Here is an 11,214-nt window from a genome sequence, read left to right as displayed (position 1 = left end):
AGTGGACTACCAAGAATTCTAAATACTGCCAGTAAGAATATTTTGCTACTTCATTTAATTTTCAGTGGTAATTATTCAGCCTAAGAGCCCGACCGCAAAAAATTTCTTTCTTAAAGGCCGCCGGTTTTAAACCACGAAATACCATAGAAATAACACGAGATTTATTGCTATTAAAACGGAGAAGCATATACACAACAAAATGTGACGTCAAAGTCAGATTGAATCCTTATAAGCAGAGTGGGCGCTCGAAAGCTGCACTCACGGAAACAAACATCGCTGCATTTTCAACTGGAAATGCATTTCACCGTAGTGGCTCTGCTTTTTGTTTTTTCGGGTATGTTGTCACTTGTTGTGTGCTGGAATATTTTCGCAGCGATATTTCGCCGTTGTTTTTTAGTAGATATGATTTTATGATCCTGTAATGCTGTTCGTGACACTAACAGTATCGTTTGCGTTCGACTTCTTTCTCTGCTTCTTATGCAAACAATGTCATTTTAAATACCCTTAATGAATCCCCCGTGCTCCATTTTAAGTTATCTTGCTTTTAGTTAGTTTTAGGCAACTTCATAACTGTCAGACCAGGAGAAGAAAGTTTTGTTGGTAGGTTTAAGGTCAACTTTTAAAACATGAAAGCATCTGTAAGAGACGCGTAAATACGGACATAAATCCCAACTAATCATCGGTTCGTTTTTTATTTAGGAGCCTACAAAAGTTAAACGCACACGCACGTTGTCATATATTACACGAACTTATAAGAAAGATGTGCCCTCAATTATTAGTGGGGAAAACCAAGAGGATTTTCAAAGCGGCTTTAAACGGTTTTTCTATCCGGGATTGAACAAGATTCTGGTAGTTTTTGAAACAGCAAAGGTGTAAAATAATGGCAGGATTACGGAAGAGTTAATTAAAACTACACTTCCCACGCTTACTAGCCGAGTAAATCTAAAAGCACCTCCGCAATAGTGGAGTGTAGACATTTCAGAAAAAGTTTCACTTTTAATGCACCCGAAGTGTTGCATGGGCGTAGGAATACTGCCGTTTCCCTACAGTGAGCTTTCTCTTGCTTTTGTCCCTAGATGATGTTTAAAACCTCTATATCATAAACGAACGTTAGTACAGGGCCCCAGTTTGAATAATACGGCCACGTATTTCACGCGAAACCCCGTGTTACCTTGTAAGTTTGGCGTTTTCAATCGATCATGGTTCGATTTGTTTTTTGGGGTTTGCATTGTTTTGGGGTTTGCATTGGTCGAGCCGGTACTGTCAAAATACTAGGTTTTTTTAGTGTAAGCAATCTCTTGTGAGCAATGTAGCTGGCGCCGTGCGCCTTGTTTCGGGACGCAGGGGCACCCCGTTGTTCAATGGTGGTGTTTTTCCTGCAAGGAAACTACGTGACTATGCAGGTTTTTAAAGCGTATTCCTTGAGGGAAACTTTCATGCATTGTTTAGCAACGCCCTGGGTCGTTCTGAATCATTAAAAGCTATTAGGTTTCAACTGCTCCGCTGCGTATGCAGTCAGGTTTGACGGCGTGTAAACTTTGTGCTATACTTAATTTAGTACGTATTTTCCAGTTTTCCGAGAGCCTTTTTAGGAGGCGTTACTTTTTGTTCATTTCCATTCAGAGTCAACTGGTGCAGTTGCAATGGCGTTGTGTTCATATTTTTCGTTTTTTTGTTACTTACACTAACACTGGAAAACAGGGGTAAAGGGGCATGGTTGATACATGGGCAGGTGTTTTATATGCGCGGCATGGTAAGACCGCTAGCAAACTGACTAGAAATATTCATAACGTTGGTTTATTCAGACATTTGACACAATGGATCAGGCTTCCACGGCACTTTGCGTCATTGCAACTAATTAAAATCACCAGCCGCACACTAACCAATCGTAAAGGACGCCGCACCTTTATTAGCTGCTCAAACGTGTTCACAGCAGCCGCTAACATTCTTTGAAAGAGAATAACATGGGTGCGAACTAATATTGCATGTATATGCAGATGCGCAGATGAATTCAAATTCCAATAAATGTATCTAGAGAGCGATATCATGATGTGTTCGAAACACAGCAGCACGTCAGGGAGCGTTGTTATTCACTTTACTGGAGGGGAGCATGTAGAGCCTACCGATACTGTAGCGCTTGGGCATTGCTCCGACCATACGGATGGGGAGCTTGTTAAACCAAGCGACGAAATTTGTGGGCAGGGCGAAAAGGTTGAGCCGGCTAGCCAGGTTCCAAATACCGGAAGGATTCATCGCGCAAAGGTCTGAAGAACCGTGGTTCACGGACGCGTGCAGCCAATCTTTATGACACTCCTCAGCGACATGGCCCAAATTTCAAAAAAAATAACACATTAGAATTTCTTAGGTGTTTTGTGCCGAAAGACGCATTGCGGAAAATTAGGCGCCCTCGCCGTGTGTGGAATATACTCGATCAAGAAAGGGTATAAAAAGTGGAGTGAGATTTAGACTGGACCGACCTGAGATTTCTATTCGTTAGTTGTTCCCTGATAAGGACCTAATAGGGCTCATAATTGTGAAACTGTGTTTGAGTAATTGGCAGGAAACAAAGCTGGAGTCATAGTCTCTATCTCACACCTGTTTGGAAGAGTAAGCTTACTCGGAACGACTTCCGTATCCCTAGGTCGCTGGACACTTTGTGGCGTTTGCTTCGCACGATAGGGTTTTTATGAGTTGCGACAAAGAATTCGCAGAAATTGGTGGTGATCCGAGAATTGTTTATTGCACCCACTGTGCCGCAACTTTTGCAGATGAAATGGTGAAACGTTCCATTGCCGATCTTTTGGTAGGCTTGACCTGTTTGTCAGGTTGAGAAGGGCTGTCTTATGTTTTAGGGTAAACGGGTAAAATATCTCGAATTCAGGCGGCATTGTACTCATTTAATGCCTTTAAAGGCGACGCAAGCTCAGCCTTTGCAGTGTGCTAGTGACTTACTGTGTCGGCAAGCAGCTCAATGAGCTTTGCTTTACTGACTTCCAATCTGGTAAGTTCTACAGACTTTCCAGCTGGTATGCTTTAAACAATCACTGAGTTTAACTCATCGTATGGAACCTTCTCATAGACGAGCAATCGACGGCGTGATACCTAACAAGACTTGTGTGTAATAAAAAGGCACAGATTTGTGAAAATGACATTCGCGTGAAAACGCAACAGAAAAAAGGCGGAAATGTCGCCATCGGTCCATTGGTACGGGGTAGTGAACGGCCGTCGCAAACAGGACGCACGCCACAGGATTGGCCGACATCGAGCATATACTGTCACAGCTGTCTAGCTCGTTCCTTAAGAGCCTTAATGAGATGACTCTTAACCAAGCTGGTGGTAGTCAGTTTCTTCGGTTTCCAGCACGCCAGTATGGATGAAAGAGAAATGAAGCCAAATAAAGTTATAGAATCTTAGTAAAACTTCGAGTGCACACCGCTATGGTTAAAACGAACTCCTTTGTGATCCGGGTGTGTTTTTGAGCCAAATGAGAGTCCAATTTTATAAAGACTCTCGCAACTGAATAAATTGATTAGATTTCGAATGCGGCGTGTGGAAGAATTGCGCTCATCTATAATATAGGCCTCACGGAAAGGAAGCAGTAGCAGTCAACAAATATTTTTTTTAGGGGCAGGGTGGCAGCGACTTAGGCCAGGCGCGGAATCTCACTTTCGTCGGCAAACGCTGGGAGAAAATTTTGTGGCGCCACTGGGTACACGTTCTAATACTCCACAGGTAACACTTTGTATTTTGACTTTCTGAATGCTGTCATCACGTCCAGTCTTGGGATAAAGTCACGAGAACGCTCTTGAACACTGTAGACATATGAATAGCTTTTTTGTAGAGCCATATATAATGTACCGTAAGAACCAGCGGCTGCAGGTTTCCCTGCGTGCATACCAGGGTCTGGCAATGTTGAAGGTCTTAAGGCATTGCAAACACCACGTGGAATATTTGTTTGTCGTATTTAAGGTACTATAAACTCTGTTCTCAATGCGCCCTCCCTTAAAGGCACGGGGCTGTTTGTTTTAACACTGGCTGTTTTTTATACATTGCTGATAATGTTCTACAAGCAGGAAGTTTTTTTTTATATTTTTATTACTACTCTTTTAGGCGAATTTGTGAATGCAGCATCACCTGCAGCAAATTGTCTATACACCAAAACGACCTTAGTAGTCGCGCATTAGAACACAGCTGATTTCAAAAACGTAAGTTTCGGGAAACAAGGCCAGACAAGTTTAGCGCGAAGTCGCCAAATTCTTGCACTCGTGTTGTAGAAGTTGGCGTAAATATTGAACACTTTTTCTGGTTATCGTCTAACTAATTGTGATCATTTTTCCACAGTTTCACCTATTGAACCAAGACACCCAATTCCCCCAGAATGCCTTCTTGATCCCGATGATGGCCCTTGTCGGGCTCGTATACAATCTTTCTTCTATAATAGAAACACATCGAAATGCGAAGAGTTCTTTTATGGCGGCTGCGATGGAAATAATAATAACTTTGAAGAGTTGAAGTTATGTCAAGAGACGTGCGAAGGTGATTTTGAATTATTTTTTTGCACCACCCTGACCAAAAGAAAAACAGATGCCCCGTTTCAAATTTCAGAAATACCAAACTATTCACGTTACTGTTAAGAATGCAACCTGAGTACTTTTGCAGCGTGTTGATTGAAAACTGTATGAATAAGAAACCCCTCCGTGAAGTGTTTGTAATACCCGTAAACAAAACTAACCATTGAACGGCAGGCCACTACTTCTAAAGGGGACACAAAGAAACGTGTCCAATAAGTAGTCGTGCACTAATAATCCCAATGCCTTCGCGAGTTCTTGCGTAACGCACCAAAGGTAGGCATTAATTCACCAGGGTGAACAAAATATTTGTAGTAGATATTTTGTGAACTTTTGGTTCATTATGGAATTGCGTTTTCCGGTTGCAACGGCATTTATTTATACAATTCTGTTCGCTATTTTTACTCTAACGGAAGGCGTGCGATTATACAAAAATTTGACTTATGCAATGCTCTTTTTTTGGAATACATTAAAATACTTTGCCGCTCTTTGTTTCTATTTTGCCTGCAATAGGTAGCTCCTAATGAGGTTGCGGAAGCTTTAAATTTAGTTGCACATTCATTGGAATATTGTCTTAAGGAAAGGACCGCTGTAAAAATGCTGTGAAATTTAAAAAGTGCCAAATATAAAGATGGGGATCAAGCTATTTGCACGCGCCTTAGAGAACAGCGGATTAGAGATCAGCTTGAGAGATATTGAAGGCTCTTCCACTCCGAATTACGCGAAGCGATTAGTTTGGGTTCAGGATTCGTGCAGTCACAAGCCCGGGCAAGACGTCACGATGACGTGGTGCGAACATCATTGCGCCGGAGCTAGTCGTGATCTCAGTACCAAGCCTTGTGCAGAAGAATTGCCCAAATTTCATTGCTGTGTGGTTCTTGCGTAAAGAATAATCTGCTTCCCAGAGCATCATCTTATCTCAAACTTCTATTCTTGAGCTTTTGCTACCAAGCCCTTCAACGCTTCCAGGAAAGCCAATACTCTCAGTCGCCAATAACCACTGACAGTTATCAGATGTTGTCTTTGTGGAGTGAGTCGTGTTGCTGTGTTTACCTGTTTTTTGTGTTCTCTGTAGATGCTGTATTTATGTGCCGTCCTCCAGTCTTTGACCTCCAATTTCATCCGTCTTCCTATTGCTTGACAAATGTGCGCACGTTATTTCAACGAAGGCGTCTGGCTGATCCTCATTTTGGTGTCCGGGCTACCGGTCATCGTGTCTTCAAAGCCATAAGTTGTTGCATCTATAGTATTTCATACTATTTTAACTGAACAAAACCACACCATGTCGCTTGTTTGCCCTAACGTTAGTTTCTTTCGCAAACGTTCGTGAGTGTTTAGTGCTATATATTGAAATGACTATTGGGTATTCTTGTGTGCATTGGAGGAAAATTGTTTGGTATATTTGTGACACTGTTTCACTTCTGTATTCTGTTGGCGTCTTTTTTGGGTCGTTCTATGCGTTTACGGAGAAATACCGGAGAGGCTCGGTTGCTAGCGCATTGTGTAGGCTCTTCTTCGTTTTGGTGAACAAATATTTCTCCCCGCTCCGCGCTTACCAACGCTCAAGAGAGTTCCGTTCTCGTTTCTAAGTTCGTGAATGTGCTACTGGGACCCTGTGAGTAAAAGTTGAATAACATATATGTAAACTAATTGCCTGCACCAATAGCTTCCCCACAATGCCACTTTTGCAAGACTGTGGTGTCCATGTTCCAATCACGTGTTTTTGGATTTTTGTTTCGGCCGCCGGCGGTGCTCTTGTCGGCTTCCAATGCTACGAATATGTGTGGATAGCCCGCTGGAACGACATAGCCACCGACATTTGATGCCCCAGAATGAACGTGATACTTTTTAAACTGTCATGGCGTTTTCTCGTAACAGCGATCACCATTTTAGGTATTCACAAAAATATTTCCATTTTAATTCCAATTTTATTTCGCGGCCCTACGCTCCCGTATGTTTACACGGGACTAACTTTGCTTTTCCTAGTAACAGTGTATTTCAGCGGCCAACCACCACCCGATTTTCTTTTACCAAAGATGGACGAGTGCTGATCGTGCCTTCTAGCTCCTGGATGTTTTAACTGTGCAATTTTATAGGTGCGCGATCGTGATGTAGCCTGCTAGAAAATGAACACAATACATCAGCCATTGTGTTCTGCAAAGACTACGAGAGTATCAATAGATTTCTACAGGCTTTTAAATAACTTATCTTGCTGCACATTGTAACCTCCTGCACGCTGTCTCTCGTGCTCGGCTTCGCGGGCCGGCTATTCTCCTAGTGCCACCTTATCGGCGGGACGTTGACGATTCCGCACATCGCAGTGGCACCATTATACTTATCGGGCCAGAAAGTTCGCCCTAACGACTTCTGTACATCCCGAGGCGTGGGCGTGCTCACCTTTTGTGGCGGCAGTGCTTGAACGTGGAGAGGAAGATTGAAATCTTTCCTATTCTCGTGGCTTCGTTTCTCGCACAAAGGCGTGATATGCTCCCACAGTGGTTTTTTGGTGATTACCCCACTAGGTTGCAACCACATTGTTGTGGCTGTTTTTGCGTATGGGAATTCCAAATTTCATTTCCTTCGTGCCTTGTTTCCGCTCGCATCTGCCTCCTTTAGTGCTTGGCCCTTCCATTTTTTGGTCTTTTGTGCTGCTTTCACAAGACGGTTTTCGCTAGGTATAAGCGGATTTTCTATGGTGACGAAGGGTGAAGATGTTTCTCAGATAAAGTTAAACAACTTTGTCCTCTTCGTGCGTGCCTGAAAAAATATTGAAGGTGTGAAAACTTGCCCACTAGTTTTAGCTGAATGCAGCAAATGGGACGATACCTCCGCAAGGGCATTATAAAAATTCCAGTAACGTTATTTTTATCTTGTTTAAAATGTTATTTTTGTGCCGCAACCTGAGGAATCGGTGAGTACTTCTGGAAAACGTCCCTATCAATACTGCGACCTAACACGAATTGACGATATTAAATTTTAGTTTCTTCGCAAGCATTCTGCGTGCTTTATTATTCACCTTGGTTCAAGGTCATTGTTTTTATTTCAAGGGAGACATCTTTCCCTCGAACTTTATTGAATGCTGCTATGAAAGTAGTTTTAGGCTGTTTCGCCTGCAATGTGCAAGATAGCTTTGCATTACGTCTTCGACAGTGTTTCACAGGCCGAGTGGCAATGCTGCACGTTTGACGTTTTCCTCTTAGCCTGGCCGTTGGCCATCATAAGGCCTAAGGTTACTTGTGGCGCACTAGGCCAGTCTGGAGATTGCATGTTTTTTAATGGTCTGGGTTTGGTAGCGTTGATGTTTCCGGCCCTGAGCCTGTCTCAGCCTGCAAAACCATGCCATTCAGGGAGGGTTATTCCTTATTCCAACTCAGTGTATTATAAGAACGCTCTCTGTACCTCACACAATAGAAGCACGTACCCTCTTACTGAAACACCTGTACAATGTTTTTTAGTTGGCTTAGTTTATTGCTGATACTGAGTCCTATTTTCTTGTTATGCGTTTTAGGTCCCCGATAGTTATTATAAGCACATCCGACTAGACGCCGCTTACGAGTATGGGTCGTTCCCGTTCGATGTGAGGCACTGTTTCACCTGTCATGTAATTCCAAACGAACAAGGACTTTAGGTAGGCGTCTGGTAGTCCAAAAAGAAATATGAGACGAATCATTTCATGGTAGGTACATTCGGTTCGTGGTATATTTGCAGGTGTGGGTTCCCTAACTTGGGTGCTGTGGGCCACACCCAAAATTCACATTCAGTGTACTTTTTGGCAAGCTGCAGGAATAGGCGAACTGCCTCCTTCTAAAACTGCTGTCATTATTCGAAGCAAGCACATCTTCACACCTTAAACAACTCTTCTTATTAAAGTCATTTGGTACAATTTTTGGCGTACAAATGACGACAGAGATAAGGTGTGGAGAAAATAGCAATTTCTGGGTGCGCAACAATGTTCCTCTGCACTCAGGAGAATGTAACTGCACTCTTGCGCCGATAATGTTTCCGCCGTTCCTGATGCGACAACGCATGTGCTGACATAAACACAACCTCTTTTTCACAATAAATTATCGCAGCTTTCGTTTATTTTGGTACTATACAATTCTTGTGTATATGCTACGCTGCCTTACCGCAGCGGTGGCTCAGAGGTACAGCACTCGCCTCGTATGCGGAAGGTACTGGGTTCGAATCCTGGTGCCGCCGGACACCCACCGGTTTCTTTAATGGGTACAGGCGTCCCTGGTCGAGTGCGGACCCTTGAAAGGGGAATCCACGTCTGGAAAGCTGCCTTTACCCTATCGAGGGGCCCCTGACCCTTGTCCATCTGGCGGGGCCCCCGGCCATCATGCCGCGTTGCGCCATTGCCGGGGGTGAAAGAGTCTGGCGGCTTGTCCTGCCACAGGCGGTTGCGAGTTGAGCGTCCATCGTGGCTGTGGAAGGCACCATGTGAATTCGTGTTCCTTGGTGGCGCCGGGCACCTACCGGTAAAATAGGTACAAGCGACTCCCCGGCCTGGCGCTCTGCCCTTGTGTGGGACTACAACGCTTGGGAAGTTCACCCGGCTTGCACGGGAAATCGCCCCTATGGAATGGGGCGGCTGCAAAATCGCAGGGACTTTTTTTTTTTTTTAGCGCTCGTCCGTGTCCCCTTCGTCCTGTGTCTTGCCTACTGCGCTATACGGTGTTTAGATGGAGTACCAAAATTAAAGATTGCGGTTACAAGGCAAAGGGTAGGGTGTGTCGTCGGAGCGAATGTTATACCATTCTAACTACACCCCTTCCCGTTCCTAAGCAGGAACCGAGCACAAGCTGAACTGCATGTCATTAGAACCATTTACACGTTCCCGAAGTTTTTGCGTGCTGTATACTTGCACTCTTTGTCTCGTGACATTAAATTCCAATTTTAAATATACCTTTTCAAAAAGTAGTCACATCAGTCCACCCAAAACTCTCACTTTATTGCAACACTCCAGGTTTTTTTCCAGAACGGCTAATTACGCTGCAAAAAGTGACAACATATATCTGTTACTAGAACGTGTAGTGCAAATGATTAGGTACACCATTTTTTAAATAAACGCTGCAGTGAAAGAGGTCATTACTAGCATACATACTACACAACTTTACTGGGCATTCAAGAGCACAGCTGGCATATATTGCTGTTAGCGGTAAATTTACTTATCTGTAGTTAAGAATAATACCTTGATATTTATGAGCCGGAAAGCTTTTTGCAATATTAAAAATACTTTGTAGTGAAGTGAAACATTACACCCCACGATTGGTTAAGCCATACCTCCGCCAGCGTTTCCCTTAAATTAAAACGTGCTCCTCAAAGGAATAATTTTTTTCACTGAGATTAGATGGAAATCATGATCAAAACAATATCAACCAAAAGTACATCGCAACATAATCTTTCAATCGTATGGTATTTCAAGAGAGGCACCTTTTCCTTGCCTGTTGTGAGCCATATAAGCATGTGATTTTCTTTCATTCTTCTGTTTACAGGAAAACATACCGGAAGCACAAACAAACACCCCCGTCAACCCTATGTTATCGATATGTCAAACGTAAAAGATTCTGGAATAGTAGAATTCGGATATGAGAAAACATCTGAGTGAATATTAAAGCAGCTGATGCACGAATGTCATGGTATTTGTTGTTTTGTTTATATTTCACGGCTTAATTTTATTGTTCGTTCGATGAAGATTCCTAAGCACTACACACCTCGGGCGATCTCTTTTGTTTATGCAATATAGAGCAAGTGCGAGTTGTAATCGCAACAGCAGGAATCACTGCAGAAAGCTGTATATTTAACAAAATTATTACAATGTACCAGTTTTTTTCAAATTACGAAAGGCTCAAATGAGGCCAGTGTTCATTTTAGTTATTTTTTCGCCAGGTTTGGCAAGTTCATTCAAAGTTTTATTACTTTTATAAAAATGAAACTGACGAATAAACAAATATCTTCTCGACATTCTACCAAATTGCAGAAGAAATGAACACCTGCTCATGACCGTAGTTTAGGCACAGCAATCAATCGCAATCATTGTTCAGTACTCCAAAAACATATTCCGCATCGCGTTGAAAGAAATTCAATCTCGTGAAAAAATATTTAATGCATTCTGAAGGCAAACTGTTGGGTGCCATTAATGGTATTTGTTAAAACAAGCACATTGCAACTAAGGTAGCATGCAAGCAGCTGCTTTCAGTGAGTATTTTGCGTAGGTTTAAGAACTGTTTTATAATGTTCTCACAACAAAAACCGGGTCAGGGGTTTGAACAAATATTCTAAAAAACCATACGAAAACTTTCTCTAGAAGAAGGAATTATACGAGGAGCCGAGGGTGCGAATAAAGGTGCCTTGTTTTCATTACGGCCCAAATAGCTGTGGAATCGTGCCGCAGATGCAGCAGTGAGCATTAACAGCGTTTTATTTTACAAGCAATTGGTGCAATTGCGCTCTCCTTGGCCTATTAGTGGACGGACAAGAATTCGATATCTATCCAGTGGATGTGTCAAAACGTTAAGGCTACAGAAAACTAATTTTTAAGCACACATTCCTTCATTGACGTTCAATATAGCACCGTAGTTGCATTTCTTGTATTCTAATTTACAAAAGCGCTTTACTGGATCGTTACAGTGTAATAGATAAG

General features: G+C 42.7%; 1 long non-coding RNA gene across 1 annotated transcript; it reads left to right on the top strand.

Annotated features, from left to right (window-relative positions):
* Positions 1-260: 260 nt before the first annotated feature.
* Positions 261-10,202, top strand: LOC144149315 (uncharacterized). Its single transcript, XR_013318264.1, has 3 exons — positions 261-334; positions 4,342-4,536; positions 10,067-10,202. It is a non-coding gene; the product is annotated as an uncharacterized LOC144149315 (long non-coding RNA).
* Positions 10,203-11,214: the final 1,012 nt, after the last annotated feature.

This window comes from Haemaphysalis longicornis, unplaced genomic scaffold, assembly GCF_048455015.1.
Source record: "Haemaphysalis longicornis isolate Haplotype H1 unplaced genomic scaffold, Haemaphysalis longicornis Haplotype H1 scaffold_8, whole genome shotgun sequence".
NCBI classification, from domain to species: domain Eukaryota; kingdom Metazoa; phylum Arthropoda; class Arachnida; order Ixodida; family Ixodidae; genus Haemaphysalis; species Haemaphysalis longicornis.
The sequence above is the reverse complement of the archived record's forward strand: the minus strand, read 5'-3'. Positions and strand labels throughout refer to the sequence as shown.